Raw genomic sequence first — 17,483 nt, 5'->3', positions numbered from 1 at the left:
AGAAATGAACTGACATTCTGATTTATAGATAAAGATATTTTATTTACTAATTATAGTATAATAGTGATTAACTATAAGGCTGTGGTTAATACAAATGAAAGAATAATTTTTTGATATTTGTTTGTTTAAAAATTTTAAATTTTTAATTAAAAAGTTCAGAATTAAATTAAAAAGTATGGTAACCGTTCATTGTAACAATATCCTAGATTTGTGTAATATGGTATGGTTAATTTTATTTAAGAATAAAATTTAGTATATTGAAAAGATTTTTTATATTATTGTAAAAAGATTTATATATTTGTAGCTGAAATATACTGTACGTAACATTGGAGATCAATTGTATACATGTAAACTATATTCGGATATAAATGCATTAGACAAAGTTAACAAAAAAATTTGAAAATGTACATATGAGATTTAGAATGTTAGTTGATGTTAGAATGATAGTCGATTTTGTAGGCTATCACGCGTTTAAATTTTTTAGAGATATCTGTGATGTGCAAGTAACAACGTCCGTATTATATCATAGGAGGGACTTCTATTTATGAGTAAAGCGTAAACTAATTGATAAGACCATTTTTATAAACAACAACAGTAGAATTTAATTAATCGAATGAAATAAAAATTACAATAAAAATACAAATGATATGAGAATACAATAAATGGAATTACAAATAATATATTCTAAGCCTATTCTCGTGGAGAAACTAACTTATCTCTCTTAATCTAAATTAATCTATCTCGCAAAGAGAGAGTTTACAAAAGTTTTAACAATATACTACTTTTATCATAATTTTCTTCGCTTGGAAATTATGAAAGATTTTGTATGGCTGTCTTTTTATGGAGATCTGTTGATGTGCTTTCATATATGGTAGCTTTGTCAGAAGGGCTTAGAATTCTTTGCTGCATGAGTCTACCACGATAGCGGGAAAAAGTCCCCTTTTTATACCTTTTAATTTCTTCAGATCTCTTCTAATAGAGATCGAGCTTAAGGGTCTTATGACTGAGTGCACATGATGTGTCTTTAGGATTTACTCAGCCTTTTATTCATGGGAGATAAAGATCTCTCTCGGGAACTGACTGCTAACAAAGGAAACATTTGTTCCTTGTTTTCTTTGATTTTGAACTTTGATAAAAATTCTGATTTATTAAATTAAATTTTAACAAATTTTTATTAATTTTCTGAAGTATTTTATCTCTAAATCCCCGACTCTTACATATATATATGTAAAATTACTTTTTCCGCCTATTGTTTTCTATCGTTAACACGTAATCCTTTTTTTCTTGACCTTCTCGAAACTTTTCTGTACATGTTGGTGTTGCCATATCTCGAAGCTTGTTCTGTGTTGCCAGATACTTTTCCATCCCCCTGCTTTTTACATTCAAAAGTGGGTTGTTGTATAAGCGTAACTTGGATATATGGACGATATCTGACGGTTTTCATTCTTTCCCCATTCTATTTCATATAGTACATTTGATACTTCTCTTATTACTTTATACGGGCCAAATATCAGAGGTTTTAATATTTCCGCATTATAGCATTTTTATTTTCACTTACTACCAGGTCCCCGGGTTTAGTGTTACCTTCTAGTGTCTGTTGTCAAAATAATTCTTATTCACTTCCTGCTTCATTTGAGTACATGGTAAGTCAATTTTCTTGCTTCTTTTACTGGAAGGAGAGCATTCGTAAAAACAAATATTTGTGGTGGGCGCATTATTTTTCTGCCTGTTCATTTTTCATTTAAAGTCATTCCTATGTTAACCAATTTTAACGGCCAATTCTTCCCTCATAAAAATGTCCGGATTATGAGTTTTAACAAAGCTTCTTCCAACTCTTGCAATTGGGTAGGAGTAAATCTGGTCCTGTGTCGATATCTGTTTAGTTGGCTTCGTCTCCGAAGACTTGCCGCTCTCTTTTTCTCTGCCCATTAATGGTCTTCCACCAGTAAACACCGTCAATAAGCAATCAATTCTTATATTGTTTGTAACATTTCGTGCATTGTCTAGATTCGAAATCATGTATTTGAAATTGGAGATGTTTGAAACAATCCTATAACTGGATAAGTGACATTAAGAAACTCGAAACGATATTTATCGTAGTAATTACCGTGGGCAAGCAGTTTTAGCAAAAATATGTCACGAATAAAAGACTATAATTCATTTATTGTTAAAAAAAGAAAAAAATATGATCGAAAGTACAAATAAGAAAAAAAAGTATTATAATAATTTTCAGATTTTGTTCAGTCTCAAATGAGGAAACTGCATTTGAAACAAGGTAAAAAGTTGTAAAGAGTTGACAAACCTAATTAAAACACATACATTGGAAATAGTTATGTAAGAGATGAAAATTTTGATAGGATGAGTTGTATTATAGCATTATCTAGTGGGAATAAGGGACGTAAATTTGGTTCCTTTTTCTTAGAACTCGGATTAGTTTTCCATACTTCAACTGAAATACATGAAAATCTGGAAACATATGAAGCAACTCTGTGAATTTATATTTTAAAAATATCATTATAAATCTCATAACACTTTTTGTTATTAAGCATGAAATTGGCAAAAGTCAACACTTTGGATTTATAAATAAACTTTTTCTCATAGTGAATGTATTGTCGAAAAAGTAAGTTTTGCACACTTCGAGGTTTTACTCAGTATTTTGTCTCTAAAATCTGCAAAATGTAACATGGGAGTGTTTGTTTTTTTTAATCAGACAGGAAAGTGAAAATTTTACTTCAGAAGCCTTGGCTCCACCAAAGCATAAATTTAAAAATAAAATTATAAAATTTATTTCTGGTAATAATAGTTGTCAAATATAAAAGAAAACATTATCCTGGATGCAAAAAAACATATCTTCTTCATTTAACCCACTGCAAACAGATGGAGAAGAGAGTTGTTGTAGATAGAGTAATAAAACGATTAACAGTTTATTGACCTTTATTGTTGGATGCTGCTGAATTTATCACTTTGACAAGAGATAAAAAACAAAGCTGTGCAACTCCGAACTTGAAAGATAGTATATTCCTGTAAAATTTAATTTACAATGGATATCAATTCCTAGAGGTTGAAATAATTTATAGACATTTGAAATTTGTTATTTTCATTTTCGGTTTGCGTTTACAGATGAAATTTGAACAAACAAACATATAAATGCAATATTTTTAATCTTACAAGTATATTGTTGTTAAGTAGTAGACATTAAGCATAAATCGAAAAAGTAAACGTAGTCTAGCATATGCATATGAAAAAATGTAAAAACTTGTAATTGTAAAAGCCTTACTGTCCTTAAATTCGAATATTATTGTTAATTGTTTACGTGGACTTTACTTATTAATAGGACTTTATACTGGTGTTTAAGGATTGGCACAGTAATGAGAGTTCAGGAAAGAACAAAATTTCTTTATTATATTTTGTTTTTTAAGAAATGTATTAAGAAATTTTGTTATTTCTTGAACTAACTCTCATTACTGTGCCAATTCTTAAACACCAGTATAAAGTCCTATTAATAAGTAAAGTCCAAGTAGACAATTTACAATAATGTAAAAACTTCATTAATTTGCATTATATGTGGTGTATATATTGCCCAAGAAAAATTGCAAAAGTCTACACATCTGGTTAAACTTAAAGAACAGAAAATAGAAAAGTGTAAACTTTGTTCATCTATTGAATACATAATTAACAAATATTGTGGGTGTTATCAATGTAATGGCATGTAATAAAAAATTTTGCTAATCGATATTTGTTAATTATGTATTCAAATATTAAAATATAAATATAAATATTTGTTATTTTTTAAACATAACTTCATTGTCTGTTTCATTATATTTATTTTCTGTTACTTCCATATTTTATTATTTATCCTTAACTTTGTTATAAAACGTATTGAGATAAAGTACAAAACATTAATGAATAACACGAATCACATCTCGTGGAATATTATGGCTTAATAGTAAGAAACTACAACATGGCTTAACAGTAAGAAACAACATTTATTTAGAATCGACAACCAAATATTACAGAAAAAATTAATCAATAATTAAACTTTATTTTAGAACGTAAACTTTTATTGGTTAAAATTTAATTCTGTCAATTGATATTCAATTATAAATATGGCGTTATGACATTTCTGCTATTCTGAATTCGATTTATACAGAAGTAATTAGCAATAAAATCCGTTGAACGGAATACCAGGCATGCAACGCCTAAGTACAGATAAGGATTTTAATTTTTATTTTTTCGTGTGGATAGATAAATTAATATCTTTACAAAAAGTACAGAAGTAATAATATAAATAAGTACAGCTATTAAAATATTAAAATTATATTATTAAAAGTTGTTTCAAGTTTTGAGATAATTTTTATTTTTAAAATTTTTTTTATAATATACCGATAGAGTAATCGTTTTTTAAAATTTTATTGCTTAAAACAGTATTTATAATTTTCAACCCCTAATAACAACTTTCACATTATTCAATATCTGAAATAAATTTTCACATATTCTATTCTGCTTGCATACATTTTTAAAGCAGACAACGTTTATGTTTTAACATATTTACAAAACAAACAAATAATATATATTGCTTTAATAAAATTTTATTTAAAATAGTTTTATTTTTATCTTATTTTTCACTTATCATTTAATTAATTTTTGTTTAGCTAACATGGAAAATCATTGTTCCTCTTGCATCTTACAATTAATTTTCAATTTGTCCATTGCTGTTGGAGATGTTGGCTTTTCTTCATGTACACAATACAGACGCAACGCCAAACAAAGCATATTTGGTAAAATATACAGAAGTATTATGCGAATCATCTTTCTGAGTCATATTATCTTAATGATTATTAATTCGTTTTCAAATCATGAAAACATCACTGCATGCGATACAATCAGAAATGCAAAAGGAACCAACTACAGTCTGTTCCTTAGAGCAATCATAATTTGTATTGATGCAATCTGTATTGTTATTCTGAATGTGAATGGAAGGAAAATGGTAACCATTGATTTTGAAAGTTCATGTTTTGATGGTGAAGAAAGAAAATTGAAAAAATATCTATGTCACATGATTGCAGCTTTCGGAGTCATCTATCTAATTGTTTCAACAATAATCTTCTTCTCTACCTCAGTCAATATGGCTAAAAAATTAGAAATGCAATCTGATTACTATAAAGCTTTAATTTGCATAGTTTACTATAACACATGTTTTCAACTTGAAGCAGCTCTTTGTATATGGATTTTACTCGCTATATCTCTTGTGAGTCTGGTAGTAGTTAAAAGAATGGTTGAAATTTCGGATGAATTGCAATTAGCAAAGCCCAACTGGCCAAAGAATTCTCTGGATCGAATGATAACCAAACATCACGAATTATGCAGTATATTGGATCAAATAAACGAAAAATGGAATGGAAACATATTTCTGGTTTATGGAATAATCTTTTATATGGAAGCATTTCTCATCTATTCACTAGTATTTTTGCAATTATCTGGAGCTGATTACTATTATATGATAATACCTATTGCAGCCGTGATTTGCACCCTTGTAATTTTAATTATAAGTTTTGCAATTTCTTTTAGTACTTCACGGGTAAGTATTTCATTACAAAAATACTGAATTCCTTTTCCATTCTCTTATGAATATTTGTATGATAATTTTTCAGATATACGATTCATTTCAGGAAGTGAGACGATTTAGTGCAGCATCTTGTCAATTACCGGATAAAATTAAGGTTAGCTTTTATATAATTATAAAATCAATATATATTAATAACAATTTTAATCAATTTAAATCCAGATTCTAGGATTTATGAAAAAATTTCGTGAAAATAAAATCGGGGCTAGTTGTGGTGATTGCTTCATTTTATCGAAGGAGTGTCCTGTACAGGTACAGTTAACTTAAATATTAATAACGACAGAAATAGTTGTAAAGAGTTTTATTCTTTCTGTGAACAGTTTAAAAAGTTTTCAAGTATGAATAATTGACTGTAATTATATATTACAATATGATTGTATTTCAGTTCATGATTTTATATAGTATAATTGTTACAGTTTATGAATTCATTTTATCATTTTTATTTATATGTAATTAGTTGATAGGTGAAAATTTTTCCGAAATTTTAGTAGCAGTACTAAATACAGTCGAATGCTTATTTTTTCTTCTTATTGTAACTAGTGCCAAATTAAACTTTCTAAAATTGACACTAATGTAAGAACCACGGTGTTGCCCTTGGCTTCTCACAATTTTGATCTCAGGATTAGGGTGAAGCCAACTTCCAGGTGTATATGACAGGTTTGTCCACGCAAACTGATTGTCTGCAGAAGACAAGTTTGGTATGCTATAGACAGGTTTTTTGAAGTTTAGGCTAGATAGAGGACTCTAGCATAGATAAATCGAAAAATGGAGGAAAATTCACGAGGAGCCAACTCAGTGGAATAGAAAGTTTTGCCTCATTATTACCAGCGTTTTCAGGCAATGCAGCAGAAATTCATATCACAGACTTTTTCAAATCATTAAGTGATGTCACTAAGCATGCTGCATGGACAAAAACGCGAATGCTGGCTGTGGCTAAGCTAAGACTTACAGGTACTAGGGAGTTCAGTAGAAAGAAATCAGCACATTAAGCAGATGGAAAACTATGAAAAATTCAGGAAAATACTGACCAAACGTTTTGAAAAAGAACCTTTTTCTGTCAGATTAAATAAATTATATTCATGCGTGCAAAAAAGGGGAAGACGTTCAGACTAGGAATTGCAATTCAACAGCGTTTTAAATCCAGCTGTATTTTTGCTGGAATAATATCATTCCAGCTGGATCAAGCACAGATGTATTTTTGGTGCAATAAAATTTTATCTATGTATTTATTTAGCAATTTATGGTTTTTTAAAAAAATAAAACATTTTTTAAAAAATATTTAAGAAACTTTTATTATTTATACTGGTCACTATAAATCAGTAAAACGTTTTACACATTTAGCTAGTAAACTTAACTTCGGTTCGGTTTAACACTTGAGATAGACATAATAACTTTAAATGTTAAAGATTACATTATAAGTATAATCTAACTAAAGTTAAATAATAGCAAAAGTAATTCTACTAATTAATTTATATTAATACAGTATATATGTTATAATAATGTAAGGACAGATAATCAGTTGCTAATTGGCTATCAGTCTTACCAGTTTTCTTATATAGTCTCTACACACCAGTCTGTAGTTATTTATAAGTGATTTAATTATTTTTGTTAGTAAAGTAGTGAGTAAGTAATTAGTAGTAGTCTAGTAGTTAGTTATTATTATCACAATCATGAATCACATACATTCATATCATCGTATATCTAGATACTAATACTCATTAATTTAATTAACTATTTAACTAACTAGGTAGTCTCAGTTTTTCACTAATTTTCACAATAGAATTGCCTTGCCTAGCCCACTAACCACTTATAAAATTGAAGTTAAAATTTTTTACTTAATAGAATTAGAGTAGAAGAATTTTAAAGGATTAACTGTCTTAACCAATAAATGTTTACTCACTTCCCCGACCATAAATATTTCACTATTAACAAAAATACACACCCTAAAATTTTACAGCGACTACAGGAAAAAGGCAGATTATTGGCAGATAACATCGATAGTAAACTTCTTTTGCACTGTAATTGGTCAATTTCTTTATTGTTATTAGATCCACCTGTAAAAACAATTGCCGGAAAAAATTCTTGCGAAATGCCACTCCTTGCAGACTACCAGTTCGAATTATGTAAATACTCGTAGTTGCTATGAAATCACGTGTTTTAATTGTTTTTCACTTCTAATTTGCTAATAAAAAATGATTGACAGTATTTACACGAATAAATATGTTTTCAAAACCGTTTAGCACTAAATATTCTTGGAAAACTCCACCTTTCAAACTTTCAAAGCTAAGTCTATGGGAGACCTTTATGCTGTTAATTGGCTTTGAAAATCATGTTTATATGCCTTCTATGTTCCAATTGGTTATTTCTATGATGACTGACTTGATATCAAGCAATGAGTGTTCTTTTAGAACCCTAACTCGTTTCCACCACCTCAGTTAGTTGTGCTGATTAAACTTTATCCGTTAGCTGCACGGGGTACAACTGTTACCCCTGAACATCAGTGTGGCTTCCTGTAAAAATTTTTTTGTACTAATTTGAAATTTTTTCAGCACAATCTTTAGTACTTTGAAAAAAGTACTAAGGACGTTATTTTTCAGCATTTAACAAATAAAAAGATACACGCAGTTAAATATAGCTGGGAGACTATAGTACCCTGCAGGTCTAACACATGTGTAGTTTTATGCTACATCAAAAATCTCCCAGTAATATTTGCCATAGATCCAAACCTAACTGACACGTTAGGTTTGGATCTATGTCCAATGAAGTTTCTGATCATCTCAAAGGAAAAGGTACCAGTAAAATATGGAACGAAACAGAAGATAAAAAAGGCCGATAGAGAAGCAATTCAGACCATAGGCATTACAGCGCCTACGATCAAGTTGCATGGATAAAAATTTACCACGTTGTGTAAAATCGTCCGATCGAACAGTATTGCCCCTTTCGAAAAGTTGTTTTTTCTTCGTGTCGGCTTCTCGCAAGGTTTATGACATGAACAAAAATGAAAAACTTTATTATTTGGCAAGATAATTTGCTTACTGTCAAAATCGACAGCTAATTTATCGTCCTGAACTGAGGCCTTTACCAAAAATTCTTCCACACAGAGCGATAAATTCGGCTCTAACTATTTTGCGTGACTGGAAAAATTCATCACCTCTCAGTTTAAATGTAGGTACTGCCATGCGAATGGTCGGAATTACTTTTCAGTTGGACTTCTTTATCTAGTTCTTGGATCCAAATTTGACGGGTGCCTTTCCTTTTAGTGGCAACTTTATTGGACCGCTTAATTTAAATCATTTAGCTCATATTATTAAGTATTATTGCTATTTTCTGATTATACGCATTTCGTTTATTTAGAGAGTTTTTTTTTAAGATTGTAGTACAATTGCAAAGTGCAGCTTATTTGAACAATAAAAATTACATTGCTGTTATACAGCAGTAAAATAGAGCACTTACGAGATAATGCAATAAAGTACTTGTGCCATATTTCAATAGAGGGTTTTTTCAGTAGTGCAATAATGCATTTGTGTAGCGTTGTAATTGAAGTATTTTGTTTCAAATATTTGAGTGATCGAAAGTATTATCAACTTAAATATATTAATTATACTAGAGACTAACAATTATCTGTCTTTTAAATTTTTTCTATCTTATTACGTACTTAAGAAAAGTTTTAGTATAAATATGAAAAAATTCAGTATTTATATTTAAAAAGTTTAAATAATATTAATTTTTACAGGTATATTTATATCTTTTGAAATTTTTCAGGCGTGGAACTCACTTTATACAGCATATAACATAATACTTAAACTACACGAAATCTCTGAAGGTGGTAACCAGCCATGCCAGACTGTAGAAATGTTATTTTACAATTCTACAAAAATGTTGTTTTCAAGAAAAGAATAAATGAAAAATTATTTTTATCACTACAAAATTACTTCTCAGATCAGATATACTATGTTATCACATTGTATGAAAAACAGTTATACGTAAAATAATAGAATTTGCACTAGATGCAACATACGTATCGTAAATGAATTAAATTCGTAAAACAGCCCGTAATGCATTATGTCGCAACAATTTTTCACTGATGTACATCTAAAATCCTTTGGTAGCGATTTTACAGTTGTATGAACTGATTGCGTGTGTTAGCAAGCTGCAATGTCTAAAAATGTTCTGAGAGCACACTTAACTAATATTGTTTCAAAAGAGAGTCAAACCATTTTATTGCCACAGAAGACGTTTTCTTGTACCGTGTATCAATAGAAATGATATTGTTAACAGTTTTACTGTCGAACACAAACTGTAAATGCACTGAGTCTGTTACATTAAAAATTTCCTCGCCAACCGAAATGTATCTTTCATTAATTGTTTTGAACTTGATCGCCTGCAGGCGGTAAGTCGTTTAAATGCAGTAAAAATGTTGTCAAAAAATTTTAGCTGCAGAAAGTACACATTGGAAGGTGATCCTGGATTTAAGCAACGTGCAGATTGTATAATTTTTCTGTGTATTTTCGTCTGTCAAACACAAGTAGCAGGCTTATCATAAATTTTACCTAATAAGCACTTCTCTTGCTTGATCACCAATATAATTTGTTTGCTTATTTCAGCACTAATAGCTAATAATATCTTTTAGAAATGTTTTTGCCGTGCATTATTATCTACATATTTTTATTTAAAATAATAGTGAATTTTCCTGTATTAGAACTAATGATGATTGCTGTTCATTTAAATAATACACAAATGACAAATCTAGACTATATTTTGAAACTAGTCGAATATGTGCTGTTAAACGTATAATGTTTTCTGCAGTAACGTTTTTACGAAAAAACTTTTAAAATTAATACGAGAGTTAAAATATATGTAGACACTATTAAAAACTTAGTGAAATTAGTTTTTCTGTATTTTAAAATACTTGAAATTATAGCTGGTTTGTTTTGGATGTTTCATTTATTTTGATGTAAATTTGTCATTATTAAATTTTAAATTGGACAATGTGTTTTTCATTATTCTATTAGTACAGTTACCACATAATTCATTCAGTACGTTTGAATTAAATTTTAATTATTTTAAATTGCTATATAGTGTTTTTAAATTTTGAACTAGATTAGCGTGTTTTTTGATTCTATACAGAAACCTTTTTTTCTATATAATTCGAATTTTATTTCTATGGATGATGACAAAAATATTTTGAAAATAGCAAAATTTCGAATCATTTACATTTTATTATATTAATATTTTTAAAAATTTGTTGTTTCATATACTAACTAATAATTATTATCTAATAAAAAAGAATTATTCTGCCTGATGCGATGCATAGCGTGTGTCACATTGTTTAATGCGTGTGATGCAACACACGCTATGCATCGTTGATAAAACGGGGATACGAGAATGTTATTCGTAAACCTTTTGATTCATCGAGACGTTAGGACCCGCTCACGATGTGACTAGATGGCTGTAAAATATAGGATAATCTTAAAAGCGAGTGGGTAGAGTCGCGGGTAAGTTCCTATCGTTTGAACAATGGATGTTTGTATTCAACCAATTGAACAGACAGGTTAACAAATAACAGACAAAAGTTTAATGAATATAATAAAGAAATACATAAAGGAATAATCTATCGTTCAATCGACGCCTAATTACGTATATCCCTCTAAACACTGACAGGAAGTTCACAAATGTTCTAATTATAATACCTCTGATCTGGTCGATACGATTCAGTCACATCATCTGGATCGTATCAACTAGATTAAAACAATTATAATTAGAAACTTTGTAAACTCTTTCTGTGGAGAGGTCTTTTGGATATGGAGACGAGTATGGCCCGGATGAGAAGAGGTCAAAGGTGGATTATGTGGTTTCTATAGCAGTTCACACTTCTACAACTGTTTGCTTATTTTATGGCAGTCTCCTGTCTATGGCCGTCTCTATAGCAGTCCTCTGTGATCGTCGGCTGTCTTCCTCTATGGCAGTTTTGGATTGTTGCCGGCTGCTATTATGGCAGTTTCTTATTACCGTTGACTGGCTCGAGAATACGATTTCTCTCTCTTTTAATTTAAATTTCTCTCTAATTTGGTTTTAGTATTCATAACATCTGACCGGATATTATTTCTGGATATTATATAATTTTCAATTTCGTAATCAATAGAAATGGTTATTTCTATTGATTCGAATTTTGGACCAGAACTAGTGGAATGACTTTTCATATGACGATTCAAGTTCTTTTTCATTGTGATCTGTCATCTGACGCAAACGGACAGATGTTCGTCAGAGGTGTGTGATAACATTTCCCCCAAAGATAGTTTTCCTTCATTTTCCACGAATTTAACAGAGATGCCCTAACTTCCTCGCTAAAATATTACTTTTATTCTTTTCCCTTGCGTAATATAAATATTCTGATTGGAACTATACAATAGCATATAAATCAGTTAAGCAGAAATACAGTAAACCTGATATCAAGAACATTTTAGATTACATTGATGTAACGTCATCCGTTTTAATGATAACAATACAATATAAAAAAACATTAATTTCTGGATGTAAAAATGAATTTAATTCGAATTGTAATTATTAATAGATGATATTAATGCTTTAATCAGAATCTGAATAGAAGTAATTTTTTTCATGAATTTTCAGAATATGTTCGTTCAAAGCTATCTTTGAATGAAAAACTCCACAACATACACCGCAACGTACAGGCTTGTGAGTTTTGAAGTGCATATTTAAGCTAGAAAGATCAGAAAATCTATCTTCACAGACTTCACAATGAAATTGATTATCGTTTCTATGAACGAGTCTGTGATTATCTAATTCATGTTTCTGTCCAAAACGTTGGTTACAGATATCACATATAAACTGATTTAAACTGGAATGCTTCAGACAATGTTCATCATAATATTTTTTGGTTTTCTAAGTTGCATCATATGTAGGACAAGTGTAGAACGAAGTATAAGTTTTCGAATGAGCATGCATCAGTGACCCAGATCTAAAGCTCTTGTTGCACGTATCACAAACAAATGGTTTCTTACCAGTATGTATCCGAAAATGATTTATGTAAAATTCTTTTCAGGTAAATGTTTTATCGCATGTTAAACATTCGAATTTTGGACCAGAACTAGTGGAATGTCTTTCATATGACGATTCAAGTTCTCTTTCATTGTGAACGCTTTATCACAGAAATCACATCGAAATGGCTTCTGTCCTGTGTGAATTATTAAATGACGTTTCAAATTGTATGGTCTGGCAAAAGTTTTTTTGCATTGTACGCATACGGTTGACATTTCTGGGCACTTGAAAATCTGAACGTAAAAAAAAACTTTTACTGAAAACTAAACAATAGAATATTTTACATACAATTAAAACAGTGCTATAACTAAGCAGGTGCAACGGATATAATTCGACAAAGCAGGTGCAAGTAGAAGGCAAAAGACATAAGGCTGTCCAATAGAATATGAAATTGAAAAGTAAGTGAAGATTACTTTATAATAATTTTTTGTTTACACATACATATATCAATAATATAAATAATGTCCATTACTGTATTTCCGTACTAAGACAATAATGTGTTTAATAACTATATTTTAGCAATCAATGACATAAATTAAACAATAGCAATGTTTAGTATAAATAATTTAATTATCTTCCTATAAAAGTTCTTTGGTGTTTTAATCATAAGAAACATAAAATTTCCAGTAGTAATAAAATATTTTATAACAACTTTTTGGGCAAAGTATACCTGGGTAACCCCAATGGCGTCGCTACGGCCGCGCTTACGACTGTTCGTGCTCCTGACTGATCTCCCGGAGGGAAGTCGCCTGTGCTAAACGTCACTAGTTATTGATTCACGGTAGTTATTGGACAAAGAGAAAAACAGGAAACGTCTACTAATAATATAGTTAATCTAATTTAACCTAAAAGAAGCGTCGTAATTGGGGTTACCTAGGTATACCTTAACAAACTTTTTTATTTATACTAGGTATTCTTAACAGTAGTTTTTAATTGAAAACACATTTAATACTATAACACTGAAATCACATTTATTACATGCCATTTTACTGTTATAAAACTGATTTTTTCAATTTTAGACTATAATACAGAAAGCTCACTTATAATACTGAAAATACATTAAAAATTACTGTATGTAGTAGTAAGTTACAATAGTCGAGGCAATTGACCGGCTACCTTAGTTTAGGAAATGTATATTCTAATAATGTTTTTAATTGTTTAATACAATTTCGAGTAGTCAATAGAAATACTATATTTAATTATTAAACTTCTAGAAGTAACAGAAACTTTTTAACTATACAATAAAAGCGGCTAGAAAAGTAAACACATAAACGACACTCATATGTTAGCTATTCATTTATTAAGAACAGGAAAAAGGTAAAATATTAAATTGATATGCTAGTCATTAACCTGCTATAATTCAGAAGAATAATGCAAGTACTTAATATAAATTCATACGAATAATTTGAATTTTCTCGATTCTTTTCCGACTTTCAAAAATTATAGTAATATGTTTTATATTTTGATCAAGAATTTCGTATATACCTACTCTTAATAAATGTGAAAAACTTCTGATTCGCGTTTAATTGGTTTTACTCCGGTACAATCAACGTCAAAAAACATTACTTAATCATTCGAAGTACGATGTTATTGCAGTGTTATTTGCATAATAGATTATTAAATATGAGAAAAATTACATAATTTGGTGTGTAAAAACCTTATTAATATTATATTTTAATGTTTATGTTTGTATAAATTATTTTCTCATTTATCAGTTATTCAAAATAATCTAAAGCATAAATACGAAAGTAAATAATTGGTCATAATCAACCTTGCCTATCTCTTGATGTTAAGTATTAATAAATTCACAGACTGTGTTTGTGTTTAAATGTACATATTCTAAATTTTTCTGGACGTCTTTATTGCTACCGACTATTTAAAAAGAAAGTGAGACACAAGCTTCTGCATTCTAGAAGTGTGAGCGATCTGGAATGAGAGTAACATCCGTGGAGAAATCTGAAGCATTTTTACATATTTACCTTGTATGCCTTTTACACCCGAATGTATCGCTGCATATGAGCTAGCGAAATGAGATCCTACAACTAAGAAAACTTTGCTTCAAGTTAACCATTGTTTTGCAACAACTTTTTATTACGTTTGCAATAATAAAGTGTCATTCGTTACCAGTCCATTAGTGCCAAGTTGATAAAACTACGGAACACAGCTGATTCGAACACTTTTATTGCAAACATTTCCATGAGATGAACCTCTTAAACATTGTATAGAAATTTTGTGTTATGCTAATAGTTTCTGTTTGACAACTGCAGTCAAACAAACACCGGATTATATTGGGCTATTTTTCCGCTATTATATTTTATTAATTACTAAATAATTTTACACTAGAGGCAGGCGTTAGATGTCATGACTTAGTAAGTTTAATAATTAATTACTTAATAAATTTTAATTATAAAAATATTCCAGAAGAAGGTGCATTTAATATTCTCACACTAACGAGTACATACTTTGAATTAAATTTATTAAACATAAAATTGTTGAAGAGAAAAAATAACTTACATTTCTTATACAGAAACATATAATATAGTTTAATATTCATACAAAACGTATTGAGTTAAACGTATGGGGCAAATGTCAATGAAGAATGCCTGGACACAAAGAACAACCAAAAGCGAAAGGTTTTCACGTCACATTCACTTTTGTAATATACCTGTTTTTTCACCGATGTTTCGTAACTGGAGTTACATAAGATTTAGAATGTTACAAACTTTACAAATTACCTTACAACAAAAATCTTTTAAAGAAAAATTATATTTAAACTTTAAGATGACTTACGAAAAGTATATATAACTTTTTTTAGTCTTTTCTTTTTTATCTGCTTTACAATACCACACAGAAGTAACGGCTAATCGGTTTGAAAATTTAATAAAATCTTTATTGAAGTGACAATAACAGATTATTAAAAATTTTTCACACAAAATTACAATAGATAAAACGCTCATCTTTCATTTTATAATTCGGCGCTTTTTTAAATTAAGACATTGGTGACAATTTTCTACTAAAACTACCATATCTTGTATCTGTAATATACATATAATTGCTTCAAAGCTTTTGGTGATGCTTTCCGGTATTTACAAATAGTTATTTGCATAAAATCATACCTTATTTACATAATAACGACATAAACCAGAATTATCGTTTCAATAAAGATTTTATTATATTTTCAAGCCGCTAGGCTGTTATTTCTGTATGATATTATGAAAAGGATAAAAGAAGAAAGATCAAAAATGTTGCATATTTTTTGTAAGTCGTTTTAAACTACAGATGAAGATAATCCTGAATTATATCGTCACTGTGTAAGTAATGTATGATTTTATGAAAACTACATTTAAATTAACATTAATTTCAAAGCAGTAATGACAGTTTGAACGCTAATTAGTTACTTCGTGGTTAGGATCCTTGTAATGAAATAACAATACATTAAATTATTATGAGTAAATGATGCAAGTATTACATTACATTTAATTGTAGCTTGTACAGTATTTACGTGTACTTTAATTTATTGAAAATAAAGAAACAATTAACGTCGCAAGATATTTGAATATAGTTGTTGTAATTATTTCTATTTTCGAAAAAATATTGTTGTAATTAAATATATTAATATTTATATCTTGCGAAAAATTAAATTGTACAGTATATGTTTGAACTTTAAATTTATCTATTTCTTAATCCTCGTAAATCATCTTTTCTGAACTAACTTCAGCTTCTGCTAAGTGCTCTCAACGAGCAGAACTTTGTTCCAATTTTTACGCGCTTATAAAAAACGGTTTTCAACATACTAATAAGATGTTAGACCTTTCAGTTTTGTTTTCTTTCAATATTAATAGCACTTTTCAGATAAACTTATAATTTGCTGTTTTTGTTATGTATATAAACCGAAAACAATTGTATAAGAACCAGTATAAATGCAAACCATCAGTCAGTAATTCATTTTTAATTAAAATCATCATACACCTGGATTTTCGCTAAATAATTACAGCTTGAAATTTAAGGTTTCGGTAAAGTGTAAAATTGGAAATTGCAAACAGTTTAAATTTTCCAGGCAGTGAATGGGCGAGTAGTGAAGAATGTCAGTTTTACTCTGTTTTTTTTTTCATATTTCTAACTCAAAATTTAAATATAAAAACAAATGAAATTCTTTGACATTTCTCATTTGAAAGCTCTTTATCGTCTTGCTTTTAGATTAATGAACTTCATGCAGGTATAAGTATATTATTATTTTTTACTATCTAAAACTTTTCTAATTTGGAAGAAAGTGATCTAATTTTTGCTCCCGGTAAAAACGAGTAAGATCGGCTATAGTCTATTAATCTTAAACTTTGCTATCGTTACATTTTTCCCGTGATCATATGCTAGTAATTTAATAAAAGAATGTTTTTATCATTTAATGTTCAAATTTAATTCATAAAAATCGAAAAACAAGTCAGTTTCGCGTTATTCTATGGTAAATAAGGCAGTTTCCTGGCGGCTTTCCGAAGAGGTGGTGGCAAAACAATTTTTTATAATCTCATTTATATAAAGATTTAAATAATTTTTGTAGTAAATGTATACTGTGAGAAAACCATAAAACGCAGTTCAGCTAAAAAACTGAATACTTCACCCGGATGCATAAGTACAGAGAGACAAAGCAACACGAATTTAATGAAAAAACAATTCACGAAACAGGCTGAAGTGTTTGAATTATAAAAGTTTAACTTCGCAGTGTTTGTGTTCTCTTACGTGCTGTGCTTATTATCTGAGATCCCAGAATCTGCTTTAACATAAAACACCGATCTAAACGTTTCTA

The sequence above is a fragment of the Centruroides vittatus genome, unplaced genomic scaffold, assembly GCF_030686945.1.
Source record: "Centruroides vittatus isolate TY-2023 unplaced genomic scaffold, ASM3068694v2 contig_991, whole genome shotgun sequence".
Lineage (NCBI taxonomy): Eukaryota > Metazoa > Arthropoda > Arachnida > Scorpiones > Buthidae > Centruroides > Centruroides vittatus.
Note: the sequence above shows the minus strand (reverse complement) of the source record.